At 30.8% G+C, this 16438-nt stretch overlaps 1 protein-coding gene across 1 annotated transcript in view; it reads left to right on the plus strand.

Moving 5' to 3' along the window:
* The first annotated feature begins 1526 nt into the window (after positions 1–1526).
* The window catches only part of LOC118199327 (axotactin-like), a 260812-nt gene continuing 245900 nt past the window's right edge, over positions 1527–16438 (plus strand). The window contains exon 1 of the mRNA XM_085824186.1: positions 1527–1701. The gene's annotated coding sequence lies outside the window, so the exon portion shown is untranslated. The remainder of the gene's footprint in view (positions 1702–16438) is intronic.

Below are 16438 nucleotides of genomic sequence, written 5' to 3' on the forward strand. Positions count from 1 at the left end.
ATTTGTGATGTACTTTATAGAATTGTTTTCTTTCGCATTAAAAAGAGAAACCTTGTTTGTCAAGTACGGGCAAAAGAAAAAGAATTCTCAAAATATTTTAATTGTTAAAAAAATTGTTGGCTTCCTACAACTGGATTATTAATTATTATTTTAACACAGGACCTTCTTTGGACATAATTTGGATTAAAATGAGCATAATTAGGAAAAATATCATTACGTTCGTTATAATGTAGTCAATAGTATCGTTATAATATAGTCATTTATAGGAAATTCAAAAGTTTTAAAGAACTGTCGTAGTAAATTCTTAATCCTTAGCAAATTCAGTCGATGCTAATTTCAAGTTTTTTATAGGAAACAAAGTAATTTTTATTCCAAAGAGACAAATATAGTATTATTGTCTGCATAATGTGCTTATTATTTTAATTAACAGCAAGTGAAGGTAATATTTGTCACCTAATATAAAATTAAACCGATATTCGTTCTTTGTATATACTGCAATGTTTTGTGAGGAATGTAATATGAGAATGGAAGTAACTTCCGTTTTTAAAATTTTCTAATCGAAAGATGTGAATATGCGCACTTTTCACACCGCATAAATTTTATCCATATATAAATTCTCTCTCTCAACGCACCCTTAATCACTTACTAAATAGTTTACGTTTTCATTTTGCCCTAGAGTTCAATGGTTGTTAAAACATTCTTCATTTCAATTAAATAAAACAAAAAAATATCAGGCTCAATTCCTACAAAATACTGTACGGCAATCTGAAATAAAAAATAAGGTTAAGTTGCAAAACGATCTCATTATGCGAAAGATATGCTTTGGTCGAGATAATCGCAGAAATTTTTGAATGATCATCTGCATAATTTATTGCGGACAAGTTTCATTTGCCGAGATATTTTCGTTGTGAATGTCAGTATTTTCTTTTATTCTAAAATATGAAATGCAATGTATATTCAGGAGGAGACTCACCTTGTTCTCATATCCTTCCGAATCTTGATCTCTTAATCGAAAAATTATTATTAATCTAAAACCTTTACTTGTTTATTTGTCTTCAGTGGATGTCTTTTGTTGCATAATAATATAAAATATTCTTTTGAATGGCAAAGCATAATTGCCTACTCTTATTTACATATTACTTCCATTATCTCAACAAATGTGTTTCGATAAAATCTTTTCCTGTAACAAGGTAGCAGGCAAAATCCATTCCATCTGGCTTAGTTCGCTATGCATGAGAAAGGGAATAATTCCGTCTGGCAGTGACAGCATATGAAACTATAATATTTGCTTTTTGAACCGGGACGGTCTCGATACGTCAAAATGAGAGAGAAAGAATCCTATCGTCACAGCAACTCAATTCGTCTTGTCTGCCAAGCTGACTTCCTGCCAGGATCGACAAGGACCTCGAGGCTGGGAGACAGAGAGGAGAAGGGAGAAAAAAGAAAAAGAAAACCTGTCCTCAAACGAAAGAATAATGCGACAAAATCCTTTCCCTTTTCTCTAGCGGACAATGCAGTCACTTGCCAAGTCTGGCATGATGCGCAGCTTCCATGGTGTTTGCATGAGAAGATTAAGCACTGGACTGCTGTTATCGTGCATTAATATCTCTATGGAATATGAGTGACAGTTGAAAAGTAGCAGCGTAATTAGTGTAAACGAAATGCATTTTTAGAATGACGTCAAAGTGAAAAAAACCGGCGGTAAGTTTGTTTACTCTGGCTTATGCGCCACTGTGTCAGCATTAGCATTCTTCTTTTCTCATCTGATGATTCATTGTGTACCAAGATATCTACATATGAATTGCATATTCTAAAAGTCGACAAATCTGTTTTTCTTTTCTAGATGATTTACTATTTAATATTATTTTAAATAATCAATTAAAAATAAATTTATATTAATCTTGTAATATTGACACATACAGTAACAGAAACTATGGTCAAGTAACAGATTCCTGAATTCTGGAAATACCTTAATTTTCAATATTCATATTTACATATGCGAAGGAAAAGCATCATCGTCTATATATATAAGCTAAAACATTTTTCATAGTTCTAGTTAGTTGCTAAGTTCACTGAAACTGTTACTGATCATTAACTGGGAATTACGAAAATCTTCAAAAACTGGTAAATTGTTCCCTATTATTATATTTCAAAGTGAACATCATAAAATTGGAACAACATCTCTTTTGCATTTTATCATCGCATTGCCAAATATATGAATTTAAGATCATACAACATCATATATATATATATAAAACTTGTTTTAAGCAACAATACTTAAGATGAAATTACTCAAGGAAAAAATAAATTAGCAATTAATATGCTAATCTATTTAGCATTTAATATGCTAAATGCTTATCTTAGATAATCAAAAAATTGTGCTATCTGCGATCTATGGATTTTTCACAATGACTTTCACACACGTAGGTAAGAGCAGGTTTATATCTGATTTTTCCTGCAGTAAATATCGAATTTAGTGGTAAATATCAAGATATTATATTATATTTAATTTTAGAAAGCCTAGTTTATGAGAGGTGAGTGAAATATGGACTTCATCTTTTACGAGAAATATACATTTTAATCATTTCACAGTATATAATTAAATAAGTGATTGACGAAAAGACTATCTGCTAGGGAAAGGGATCTGTTCTCGGAAGAAACGTATTTATATTACACATGAATAAAACAAAAACTACTTACAGACAATCTGTTCATTGGGATTTGAAGCCGATTCGAATTACCAGAGTTTAGCAGTCTTATCCGCCAGTCATTGGTCACGTCAATTCTGAATTCGTATTCATTACTCCGATATTTCTCAATATATGTGAACATGTATGCAGGTCCGCCTCTAGACATAGGTGACATAGGTTCTGTAATCGTTACTTCTAGGGAGGCCGATTACGGATGGCGTCAGCCATTTCTTACGAATGACAGTTTCTTAATGGAGCTACAAAGTGCTTGAAATACTAAAATACTTTCTGTGTCAATGAGCGTCGGTTACTGTGTGCTTACAAAACCTGCAGTCTGGTGAGTCATGGGGTGCGATATATAAATGTTTGATAAGTGAATGCTGAAACCATTCCATTAAAGACGAGGTTGTTTCTCATATGTTTATAATTTTACCAGTTCAAGTTAAACTTTCAGCTAGGCTTCTTGGCTTCTTTGCTTTATGAAGCACAGTTTTTCAAACTGATTCTTTATATCCTCTTCTTGAAATCGTATCTGTACATTTAATTTTACTTTGCTTCGAAGCTTCTACTTATCTTTCTATAGTGTTATTTTGCTTTTTTATTGCAATTTATATTCAAAATTATTAGAAATTGGAAAGAAATTAATGTTCTTTTCCAGCGAGGCTCCACTAGATCTAGGAAAGCAGTTTTAAAGATATTTCTTCGGGCCAACTAGAGCTCGCATACTTTCTTCATTGAAACAACGATTGCAAAAATTTGCAACATGATTTAAGCTAACAATTGAGAGTACAATAAGTAGCCATATACGATTGAAAAAATGTTGGAAATGTAATTGCAGAATAGTGCAGCATACAGGATATCATTTCTGGAGCGGCAAAAAAATTAAAAAAAAAAAAAAAGTTGCTTCGTACATTTGTATTTTTTGCAAGATATTTATCCTAAAGCATGATTTTTTTTTTTAATTTAAGGAAACAAATGTACAATTCCTCGTGTTTCACGAGGCTTACAGACGTAAGAAAATAACTCTATAAAGGAGATATAATAATAATACAAAACAGCAATACGTAATGCCTGAGAGAATAAAGAATATATATTATAATATAAATAATAATACAATAAAATGCTAAAATATAATACTATAAGGAATATATGATAATAATAATAATAATACGATATTAATAATAAAATAATACATAAAAAATAATTAAAAAATCTGAACTCTTTCAGATTTTATATTACGCCCTAAGGGGTGCTTTTTAACGTTTTGTGTGTGACCTTTATTAATTAAATATCAAGTTCTTCACACTTAAACCATAAAATTCAGTTAAACAGCAATATCAAAAAATAATTTAAAAAGAGCATATCTTTAGAATTTCCGATACACACACTCAAGCGCTGGAGATAAAAATGTTTTCCCCGTACAGTGTTGCCATTGCTCGCTTTGAAATCGTTGAGTTTATTAATCAAAAATTCGTTAACGTTTTACGAAATATGATATACATGATAAAACAAATTCCAAATTCCAAATTTGGGCTTCCAGATGCCCATATTCGAATGGTAGTCAAACTTTGATGTCTAGGTACCGTTGTTTTTCACCAGTGCGAGAAACATATACACATTCTTGCAAATTCTTCGTTATTTAATTTCTTTAAATATAGTGCAGGGCTCTAATAGTATTTGGTAGCAACAATCTGAAAAGTGAAACCGTTTATAGTGAAACGCCACAAAATACCAAAACGAAATTAATAGCTGTTCTGGGCTAACGCCGTTTGGGCTAATAATACATAAAAATAAGTAATAATAATCAAAGGAGATATGATACTAGAATAATAAAATGCATTAATATATAGATGAATATGATAGTAATATGACACTACATAAAATAGCAATAAAATACTAAAAGTTTAAACAACAAAAGCTATTAGTATTCTTATTGCATGCACGATTAGCCTTACGAATTTGCTTTCCAGTTAGGGTAATAGCAGAGGAAAGGAAGTTATCTAAGATGAAATGCTTAAACATTTATCTTAGGCCAGGTTTAAGACTTAAATTCTTAAGAATATTTTATTTTGATTTAATAAAATTATGTTTAGGTTTGAAGTATTAATAATTTAATTTAAACGGTGCCGGAACAATACTGTTTGCCGAAGAAGCTGGAACAAATTGGTTTCTTTTGTAAATGCTAAATCCCTTTATTAGAAAGCTGTAATGTAAATAAATATTGCTACATTTATAAAAATAAGGTAAATATTTGCTATAAAGTATGGAAATATGTGTTATTACATTATATAAGCATAAATTTCATGAAAATTTCAAGTACAGAGCAGCTTGTTTAAATAAAGTGACTGTATATTTCAAATATACGGATCATAATCGTAGTAGGAAACATGCGGATTAACTGCAACAGATGTTCTTTTTACCTAAACGATTCGGTTTTCGATGATCTTTTTTTTTTAAACCCTTTTAATTTACATGTTTTTCTTTCTTTTAATTTACATGTTTTACATGTTTAAGAAAACAGAGAGGCCTCTGAAACCTTTCATAAGCCGAAATCGTAAAAAAGTGCAGAAACATTATTAATTTGTGTGATTAATTTTTTTCAGCATTCCTTGATCTCCAAAAAAACCTCTATCATATTATACCCAGCAACACAGTAAACCTAAAATGACACTAAAAGCAAGAATGATACGATGAATTCAATTCCAGACAGTAGCATGTGATATAGTTTTATCTTTGCAAACTGCAAAACAGCGACAAAATGAAAGTTTTGATGCATGTGAAGACAATGGTGTATTAAAGTGACTGAGTCAGAGAGTCGTATGGTCACAGAGCTTTCCTCTCCATTTGGAAGGTCTTTCATGTCACAGTATCATGTCTGTAATGTCTCTCTGCAATTCTAACAAAGACAGTTGAGGTTTTTTTGCCTGTTATATTAACTTATGTGAAAAATATGCCTGTATATTTAGAGAGACACATATTTTTCTGTCAGACAGTTCTTCTCTTGCACTCAAAACATTCTGCAGAGTTATTATGTTGTTTCGCAATTAAAGTTATACTTTTATTTGATTGCGGCATGGCTAAATTACGTCAATCATGACTTATGTTAAGCTTCCTTCTTATATTTAAACCTCCATTTGTAGAGTCATTAGGTTTATTTCGAGGCCGGAGAGTTGAAAAATAAGCAAACGCCTTCGCCGGGAATCGAACCACGGACCTCTGGATACCGGCCCAGTGTGCAAACCACTACACCACGAAGGCACGCTAGCACGCTAGGAAAGCGGGAGAAATGCCTTATACATTCTAAGCATAAAAATCGATGTGATAAATTTTTTTTGAATGCTATCGCTATATCTTCATAATCTTTTCTTAAGAAATTTAGGTACGATTTCAAATGTGTCTATGTTTTCCAATTCCCTGTTTTCCTGTTCAACTTTCATAATCTTTTTTTTTTTTTTTTTTTTTTTTTTTTTTTTTTTTTTAAAGGAGAAAGAAATTCTCGTGCACCACAAAGTATCACACGAGACTTACAAATCGTAAGTAAAAAAGGCAAAATTGTAAGTAATAAGATCAATTTTCAATAAAACAATGAAATCATACACAAAGAAAAAAAAACACACACAAAAAAAATAAATAAATAAATAAATAAATAAATACAAAAATCTCAAAATTTATAAAGAAATCATTTAAAATGTTTATTTGACTTTTGTTGAAAGCTCGGTAGGCCGAAGCTGAAGGTACAAAATCATAACATTTCGGCCGCCAATGAATTCCAATTAACTTTAATCTGCATTTCAATACATTTCCTGCTTTATCAAGCAATGGGTAGTCAAAAAGCAGGTGGAAAACACTTTGCTGAACGCTAAGATTGCAATAACATTAATTGGAAGACGTCAGCTTAAACTGTTCAAGATAAACTTTAAACTTACCATGTCCAGACAAAAATTGCGTAACTTTAAAATTGAGCAACAAGTCTTTACTTCTCAGTCTTTCAAAAATAGTTGGGAAGAATGTTTTTGTAACAGTGTAGAGTCATTAGGTTAATTGGAAAAGCTGGAGAGATGAAAAATATGCAACCGCCTTCGCCGGAAATCGAACCACGGACCTCTGGAATACCCGTCCAGCGTGCTACCGTTACACCTCGAAGGCAGGCTAGGGAAGTGGAAGAAATACCTTATAACAGATCCCTTATCGGAAGAGATATAATCACAGTTCCGTTGCTCAATCATTTTAGCTTTGAATGTTTTTTTTTTTAAATAAGATTTTGGAATTTTTATTTACATCAATATTAATATCCTTTTTAGTTGCATTCTTAGCAAGCCAATCAGCTCTCTCGTTTCCATAATTACCCGAGTGACCACGCACAAATTGTATATTAAAGTACCCTGAAATACCCTGTATATTAACAATAATATCATTATATGAAGAGGTATTTTTAAGGGAAGAGAGTGAATCCGTACAGATTAAATAGCTGGAACCACGTTAATCCTGGCTAATTATCCACTTAATTGCGAAATTAATACACAGAAGCTCAGAAATACATACAGTACATTCATTTCTAATGCGAAATTGGTGATACTCAATTTCAACATCATCTTCAAAAATAACATAAGCAAAACCAACTTTATCATCAATCCTACTACCATCCGCATACAACACAAGTGAGAATGAATTTACATCAGTGTCCATACTATTCAGAATCTGTACTAGTTGTCTTACAGAAGGATGTGGAAGAACAGACAAGGGGAATAAACGATCAAAATGAGAACTGGAGGGGTTTGCAAGACTATTCTTGTAATCTATAAAGGTCGGCATAAACAAATCCAGCGGTGGAAATCTGGCAAGAGTGAGAACAGCATTGTAACTAATAGTTTGGTAACCCCTTATAACTCGCAGTAAAATTCGTCTTTGAACTCGAAGCAGGCGATTAGAGTTAATTTTCTCTTTAGAGACAATCCCCAAGCTCTGCATCCAAATGAAATAAAGGGTACGATGCATTGTAATTCTGTTACTAATTAGTTTTGCAAAACATTTGCCTAAAGAAGAAAGAAGACAGGTACACCTAAGATTATTCACATGTGGAACACTGAAAGTTTGTTTCTTGGGTATCACAATTAGGAGGGCGTTCCTCCAAGTTCGTGAAAAAGCACCAAGATTCAAACATATATTAAATAATCTATGAAAAACTGCAGGAAAAAGCCGATGAAAGTATCTTATAATTTCATTGTGAATAGAATCCGGGCCAGGAGCCTTGCCAAGCCTTAAATTACGAATTACATCATCAACCTCGGCCTGCGAAAAAGGAGGATCAATTTGAGACGCATATTCACTGCGAGCAGATGAGCGCCACTGAGTATGAAAGTCATTATCAAACCTCACAGAATCAGGAGGAAATGCTTTATCAAGAATAGCGTTACGTAAAGTTACTGCTTAGAAGCCGAAGGCTCGAGATATCAATCTTACTCATAAAATTTCTTTAATACTAAGTTTATATTTTTTTCCACATATTATTATAACTGATGTCCGAAAGAAACTTCCTCCAAGACTCTAATTTGACGTCAAGAAGCATTTCATTGTATTTTTTCCTTAAATCAAGGTATTTCCGCTTATACAAGTCCTATATATCATTGCTAAAAGTCCTCTGGAAACTCCGTCTAGCAGCGTTAACCTTTGTCCTCATAATAGAAATCTCCAATGACCACCAAGGTACTTTTCTCATACCAGTCCTTCTAGTAGGCGTAGATTTAAAACATGACCGAAAAATAACTGAAGTTATAAAATCAACAATCACATCAAGTGAGTCAGTACTTGAGCAAGAATTCAGACTATTAATGATCAAGTTTCGTCGGGTCTGTACGTATGTATCTCGCATAACTCAAAAGCGAGTAGCCTCAGAAAGTTGAAATTTTGTGTATAGGATTGTTATAATATGTACATGTGCACCTTCCATTTTGGTTGGAATCGGACGCACTTTTCTAAATTGTGCAGTTTTTGCTTTAAAAATGATTGAATTATGTTGTTCTTCTTATCTTCCGGTTAAGGTTTTTACGCCTTTAGTTAACCTTCGTGCAATAATTGTGAAATTATCAACAATTTAAAAGAATTTTGTGCGGCTAAGCCTAATTTTGTTTAGCATGGCAGCCATATTTGTTTATATTTGAAATTTAGTGGATTTGTTGCCAATCTAGAGAAACTAAGCTTTGCTACAACAAAGTAATGTCTTTTTTTTATTATTGTGAATTAAATTATGTTTAATTCATTCTGGAATTATCGTTTAAGTTATTAGGTTTTTGCGTAGAAATTGTAATTTTAATTGCAAAAATTGTTTTTTTAATTGTTTTAACTGCACTTGGTGTTTTATGTTTTTCTATATCTTTCAATATTTAATAAAAAATATTTTGAATTTTTATGTATTTTTGGCCTTGCCACGAAGTGAGAACTGAATTAATTAGTAGCGCATGAGCATTAGGCGCTAAATTGTCTATGAAAAACTGTTTCTTTATTATTTGTTTAATTTCTTTTAACCATCGTTTTAGATTTATTATAGTATTTTAATAGAACTTGTGGTAATTCTTCAGATGATATAATTTTTGTGCACTCTGAGTTATAAAATGAATGAGATGTAACGCTGTTAAGTCAACCTAGCGCCGACGTATCGCTATGGTAAATAAATATAGTGAACTTTAAAGAGTGCATTTATTCTATTGTGGTTTATGCGCTATCGACGAAGTAAACTTAATTCAAAATTCTTTAACTGTTAATTCAATATGTTTAAATGAAATGCAGGAAAATTTCGTATAATTTAATATTCCGTACAAGGAAGTCATGTGGTGTACACATCAGATTTTTTTATTTGATAATAATGCAGCTCTTGATTATGTTTCGATACTCGAGAAATGTAACGAAACTTCTAGACTGTTGCTATTATAAGAAATTGATGTAATAGAGCATTCCAGCTAGTATAGTAATACACATTTTTTTTTATTTGGTTACTTATTTTAACTTAGAATTGAAAAGACTCAAACTATAATAAATAATTTTAAGAAAATAAGTACTCGTGATGGACATTTTCAGTATATTAGCTAATAGCGATAATACTTATACAAATAGATTAAATTAGTGGAAATAGAGCTTGCTGGCATTTTACTCACTGAAAACGCGTTATAATTAAAACTTTGAATCATACGATTCTGCTGAAATCTTATTCCTTATATTTCGGAAGGTTCAGCAATTCGAGGTATAAATCGGTGGCCTTCAATTGATGGATGACTGCCGGTTGCGGCGACTGAGAATTGGATTTTCGACTATGATTGAATACGAATGGTATTTAATGTTAAAATTTACCTTGTAGTGTTCATATTTTCTGGATGGCGTAATGTATGGATCGAATAACATTCCCTCGACGGCGTTTCCAACTGCAGCAATCGGAGATTCTTTACCATTTTGTCAAAACAGCAATTGCTTAAATCAATCCGTGCATATAGTTTGTTGTATTTATTTAATTCATTTAGTACCTATCTATGACATTATCTTTATTAGTGTAATTCTCTGAGTTACAAAACTTATATTCCTCTCCCCATGGTGCCGCAGTATTAGGGGGGGAATTCAACTTATTTCATTTCTTAGCTTATTAGCTTCAGCATATATTTATTGTGCTTGTAATTACTATTAGTGCATAATATGGATATATGAGTTTGCATATCTCCCAGTATAACTTGCGATTAGTGGTTGAATAATGAATCGCATTGTGTGTCCACGTAAATTTTTATTAACCTAATTTGTAAGCTATTTTGATTCATGGTTTGTAACGTATAAATATTTGAACTGATTTCATCTGTTACATCTGTACATGTATCTACATCCTTCCCTTATTATAACTGTATGCCCAACATATACCATAACAGTGAAAAAGTGTCTAATATATGTATAGAATTAACAGAACTACGTAACGAATTGCAGATTTGCAAAGCTCTTGGTAATGTAACATCAACAGCTTGTTTTTAATCTAATGGCATAGCTATTGGTATGCATTGCAACTGTGAGCACATGTCATACAACTTCTTTGGAATGTCATAGTATCTCCTTGCAAATTACAGAAACTTTTCAGGAGTCAAGATAAGCGGTCATCAGCATTTTCCACTTACTATTCTCAAAAACAGCGTTCACACTATGCACTTTTTCTCCATGCTCCGGTTCTTTTTTTCAGTATTCCTCACTTTGCATATCCTTCAATCCCGGAAGGCATACAACTAAGCTCGAGTTTTTTTTTTTTTTTTTTTTTAATTCCATCGACGGGATCCAACAAGCTGATAAGCATCTAACCCAATGGGCCAGTTGTTCTGTCGATCGCGAAAAGAAAACGAAAGTTACTTACTCACGGTTTAAGCAGTAATGAAATGGTTAACACATTAAAAACATGATAAATTTGTCTATTTCCAATCCTATTACTGAGAAATGAGAAATCCTTGACAATGAATACTGCTTTTCAGTAACCTTTACCTGAAGCAGGTTGGGAAGGTTTTATGATGACAACCTGTCCACCTAATCAACTCATAAATTGGCCACCGAATTCGAATAGTAGGGTAATATCTTTTCTCAAGCAAGATCACAGCACTGCAGTGCCGTATGACTATAAATAATCACAAAGGAAAGTGATTAATTTACAATTGGGAGAGAATAGCGGAATGTGTAGCAAGCTATTTTATTTCAATAATACTAGATCTGCTGAGATTTTACTCAACAGATATTATTTTTTAATAAAATAGTCGTCTTTGGATTAAGCTGTGGTTTCGAATGCACTTCAAGAAACATGTAGACCAAATCCGGAAATAAATTTAAAAACCATGTTTTCTAGATTGAAGTGGTGTGCTAGACTGAAGTATTGTTTCCTTTCTTGCTACTCTATCGTTACCACCTTTCTCTGATGACATTTCGTACGGTTTGGGCATAAATCTGTCTACCATTTCTTTTAGAGGTTTCTACAGAAAATGGCACTTATTTTGGAATCCAGCTTGATGTTCTTTTCTGCAGTTTTCTTCTTGCAACTGTGCTTAGAATTTCTATTCTTCACCTTCCATTTTTATTTTTGACTAATCTTTCTTGTACTCTCCAGTTGTTTTCTAGACATATGTAAGTAGCATGATAATGGGCATTCTGCATCAGGTGGATCAGTGGATCAGGGGGCGTGGTCAATGACATCACAGAGAGCGGGGCCAAAGGCAACGTCATCACACTAGGAGGCGTGGTTTCGAGTGGAGTTGAGTTGTTCGTAGACTACTGATTGAGTTGTAGACCTCCTGCTTTTCATTAAAAGTTAGTTTTTTTAATTTGGCAACGGAGTCATGGCGTCCTCTAGGGCCGAAAAAAGAAAATAATGTATTTAGGAATTGCTCATGGCATCCTCTAGGGACGAAAAAAGAAAATAATTTATTTTAGAAATTTCTTTTTTTTAAAAAAATATTCTATTATTCAAAATATAGAATTGAACTCTCAAACAAAATATCTCACCAGCTCAGTAGTTTGAAGATTTTAACCACTAAGCTGATGTGATACATTCAGATTCAGGTAAAAAAGCCTATTTAAGAAAATGGAATTTGAATCGACTCATCAATTTATTCTAATACTTTTATCCTTTCTAGTTTTTCATGAAACTTTAACTTATTTCTCAGGTTTTCTGTTCATAATAACATATTCCTTTACTGTCATATTTTTTTTTAATACTTAACGTTTCTAATTTGTAATATTTTATTTAATTTTCACATACTATTTTTTTTAATACCTTTCATACCATTTCAGCATACCCTGATTTTTAACTTATATATTATATTTTACAAACGTTACCGCACATGCTGTTTATTTGTTACACTACTTAATTTTAGATGCAATTTCACACTTTTTTTAACGTTATAATGTTCAATATATTCTGAATTTTAACTTCATTTACTTTTTTTTAAACCATTCTAGTATTCTACACACACTTTAACTTAGTGGTTTGAAATTCTATTTAAAAAGAAACGTTTATTTTTCGTGATCTTAGTTCTTTTACTAAATTTTCTACGGAATTTCCAATTTCTTTCACATGTTCAACAATATCTTCCTTACATTACCGAATATTTTTTTTAAAAACTTAAGTCTATAACTGTTAATTGCTTTTCTTACGTTCATGATTTCCCTTCTGTGTTTATATTTCTTAATTCTAGTTTAACTTATTTATTATAATGTCTTTATTTCTGTCTCATCACTCGTAATTCCAACATTTTATCCCTTTTTATTCATTTTAACGATATGAATTGTTTTCATTTACTCCATATTCAAACATTTCCTTACAATTTTTTAAATACTTGTTTTATTCTGCGATCATAATAGATCATCTACAGGTTTTACTCAGAAATTTCCATTCACAACTTTACAGTTTAATACCATTTATATCTAAATGTATTTCTTTCTCATATAGTTTTATGGTCTTCAAAGTTTCTAACATCATGTTTAGTTTTAAATCCCGATTACCTTTAAGTGTGTTGATAATTTTCATTTCTAATTTTACAACCATGTTCAGTGTTTCATCCACACATACCAAAATATTTCTTACATTATCTGATATTTAGTCTATGTCATATTTCAGTACTTCAAATGAATTTACACTGCTCACACTATTATTTTTTCATGTTTTAGAGACACTAACTATACTAATTTTACTATTTTTCCTGCACTAATTGCATCTATGTCAGCACTCATGATAAACTAGCAATTGTTTTGCATCACAGGCATAAAGAAATTCTTAAAACCAACTTTTTCAATATCGTACTCAAATTACTGTTTTCCAGATGGGAATTACCAGTATTCTTTGGTTTTACTCTGTTACATCTTTTTAAATTTTAACATCTTACTTTTAATTCTAACATACATCTTTTAAACAGTTTTTTCTTTTAATGATAGCCTTACCTTATTTGTTCAAATTAATTCTTTCATTCACCTTCTTTACTACCTTTCAGTACCTTCATAATTCACTATGCAAACGCAATGTCTTTCACTGACATTCTATTTAATAATACCACAAGTTTCCTTAATTGTCAAAAAGCGAATTATTTCTCATTTCAAAATAGAACTACTATATTTTTGCACAAACATTACCTTTATCCATTCAAACCACCCCTTAACCTGTAACTGACGTAGCGATAGGAAAGGAGATTCTTATCATATGCTCTTTCGACATTTGAGGTTTCTAGAACTTCTTTGACAAGTATATCAATACCATCAGAAAATATACTTAACACTTTTACCCAGTTTAAAGGCAACATACTGTTATAAGAATGGTTTTAGTTAAATTTATAACACAAATAAAAGCATTTTGTGCTAAATAGGCATAAACATTTAGATTCAGAATATTTCTTTTTAATCCGATGTAAGACTTGAATTTCATTCATGATACAGATTGTCTCTTGATTTTCTTTTTGTTTACCTTACACTAATAGAAAATTTTTATTTTACAAGTTCAGCTTTTAATGAAATAGAAATAAAAACTACGATACACCTGCTGTTTTTAAGAAAAGGAACTTTGATATATTTCTGGAAATGTAAATGCTTTTAGAGTTTTCTTTCAATAACGTTGATTTTCATTACTTTACTAACTTCAATAATTCTCTTATTAGCTAATATGAATGAAAGAAGATTGTCAAAAATGTGACACAGTATAATTCTTACGAACATATGTACCTTTACCAGCATACAGATATTACCGATTGAAATGAAGAAAGATACAGATATTTTACTCCAATCTACACTAAATTAAAAAAAATATTTAAACTTTCATACATTCCAAAGAATAAACGAAAACTCAATAGATATTGTCATGTTTGTATATATGAGATAAAAGTTTTATGAATGGTATTTAAAGTAATGCTTAGAACTTCATAAAAGCGAACATTCACTATGTTAATACACATATCATCAGTTATTTACATTAATCAATGTAATATTAATCATTACATGTACTATATGCATATATATTTAAAGTTTAATTGTCTTACAATTGAATAATTAACTATTGAGAGAAAGAGGTTCATATCTTACACTATTTAATTCACATGGAACAAATTTTTCCATCAACCACATTGAACCAAGTTTATTAAATTCGCCAAAGCTCTTTTATTTCTGCATTTTCACACTCACGACACATTTTAAATGTAACTGTTGATTACCATTTCAAACACCGATATCATAACTCAGTGTTAACTCAGTGTAACTACATCATAACTCATTTTTTCCCTACTAACTACAATTTTATATATTCAAGAAGTACATCTAAGACATGATCATTTTCTATGTTCTAGCAAATCGATTCAATTGCGAACATACTATTAAGACTTGCGATTTTAGAAGACTTGCATGTATTAACGATGTCAACGTTTCTTCGTTTTTATAAGATTCACATCAAATCATGTCGCATTCGAATGTGGTGTAAGAGATCACTTTTTCTTTTAAACACTTGTAAACAATGGATGCAATTTATAAGAAGAGAAGTATCATGCTGTTTCAAAACATCATCATCAGCATATTTCTGTTTCTTTTGACACCGGCAAAATTTAAAAAAAAAAAAAAAAGTTTCGTGAGATTTTCTTCAAATTCTGTTTTACTTGAAAAAATGTCCGAACATTCAATACGATGTAAAGATTCATATTGTTTTAAATTCTTATGCTCACTAAATATTTTTTATCACGATTTACCCTTAAAAGTAACTTTATAAGTTTTCATATCCTTTTTACATGAAAAGAACTTGTGATTATTCACTGCAAAATTCTAAGACGAGAAGCTTCACGACTTTTCAAACTACAAACTTAAATTTCTTAGGACATACACTACATCTGATGTTTCTTTCATGAGATTTCAAATATCTCTTCAGATTACTCGTATTCAAGAAACCTTACAAATATATCAAATAAGTTCAGCGAATAATCGCTTCATAAACTCTTAAATTTTCAACACGAGTGAATCACTTGAAGCATATACTGCACTGTAAACATACAATACTTAAAAAAATTGTTATAAAAAATAAAAATACATTCATTTCACCAAGAAGCTTTTCTATTTAAATACATTTATTTATTTCCAAAGAACAAGTTTCTGTATTATACATAAAATATACTTAGGATTTTCTTTCATTAGTTAATATCAAATTAACAACAATATCCATTTACTGATATTTGATATACATGTTTGCTTTAAAATTAAAACTAAAATTTCAATATATTTCTATTAAAAAAAACATAAGAAAAAAAAATACTCATAACATCAACCAAAGACAGAAATTTAAATAGAATAGCTGTACTTATATTAGTGCATTTTTATAATCTTCATAACATTTCGATTCAAAAAACCTATTACAAAATAAATGAAAAATTTTTTTCTGCCTTAAAGAATCTCTTATATTTTTAAAATTAATACATAAAAATATATCTTCCCCAATATATTTAATTCTATCCTCAACACTTATTATAATGCAATCATGTCTTGTTTGTGAAGGATGATTTACAATACAACCTTCGCATTTAAATAGTTTTTTAATCACTGAATTTAATTCAGTTTTGATAGAGTTTATGAGTTCTTTAAAAAGTTCATCATCATCACTTACCATATCCGAACAATTGTTTTTACATTTGATTTGCAACGGTAAAATAATTTCAAAAATACTTTTATATAAAGTATTAGATACATCAGGAATAATTTCTTTCAATTTTTTTAAAATATCACAGTTT

Source organism: Stegodyphus dumicola, chromosome 9 (genome assembly GCF_044657685.1).
Source record: "Stegodyphus dumicola isolate Sdum_Otavi_A_Nest chromosome 9, ASM4465768v1".
NCBI classification, from domain to species: domain Eukaryota; kingdom Metazoa; phylum Arthropoda; class Arachnida; order Araneae; family Eresidae; genus Stegodyphus; species Stegodyphus dumicola.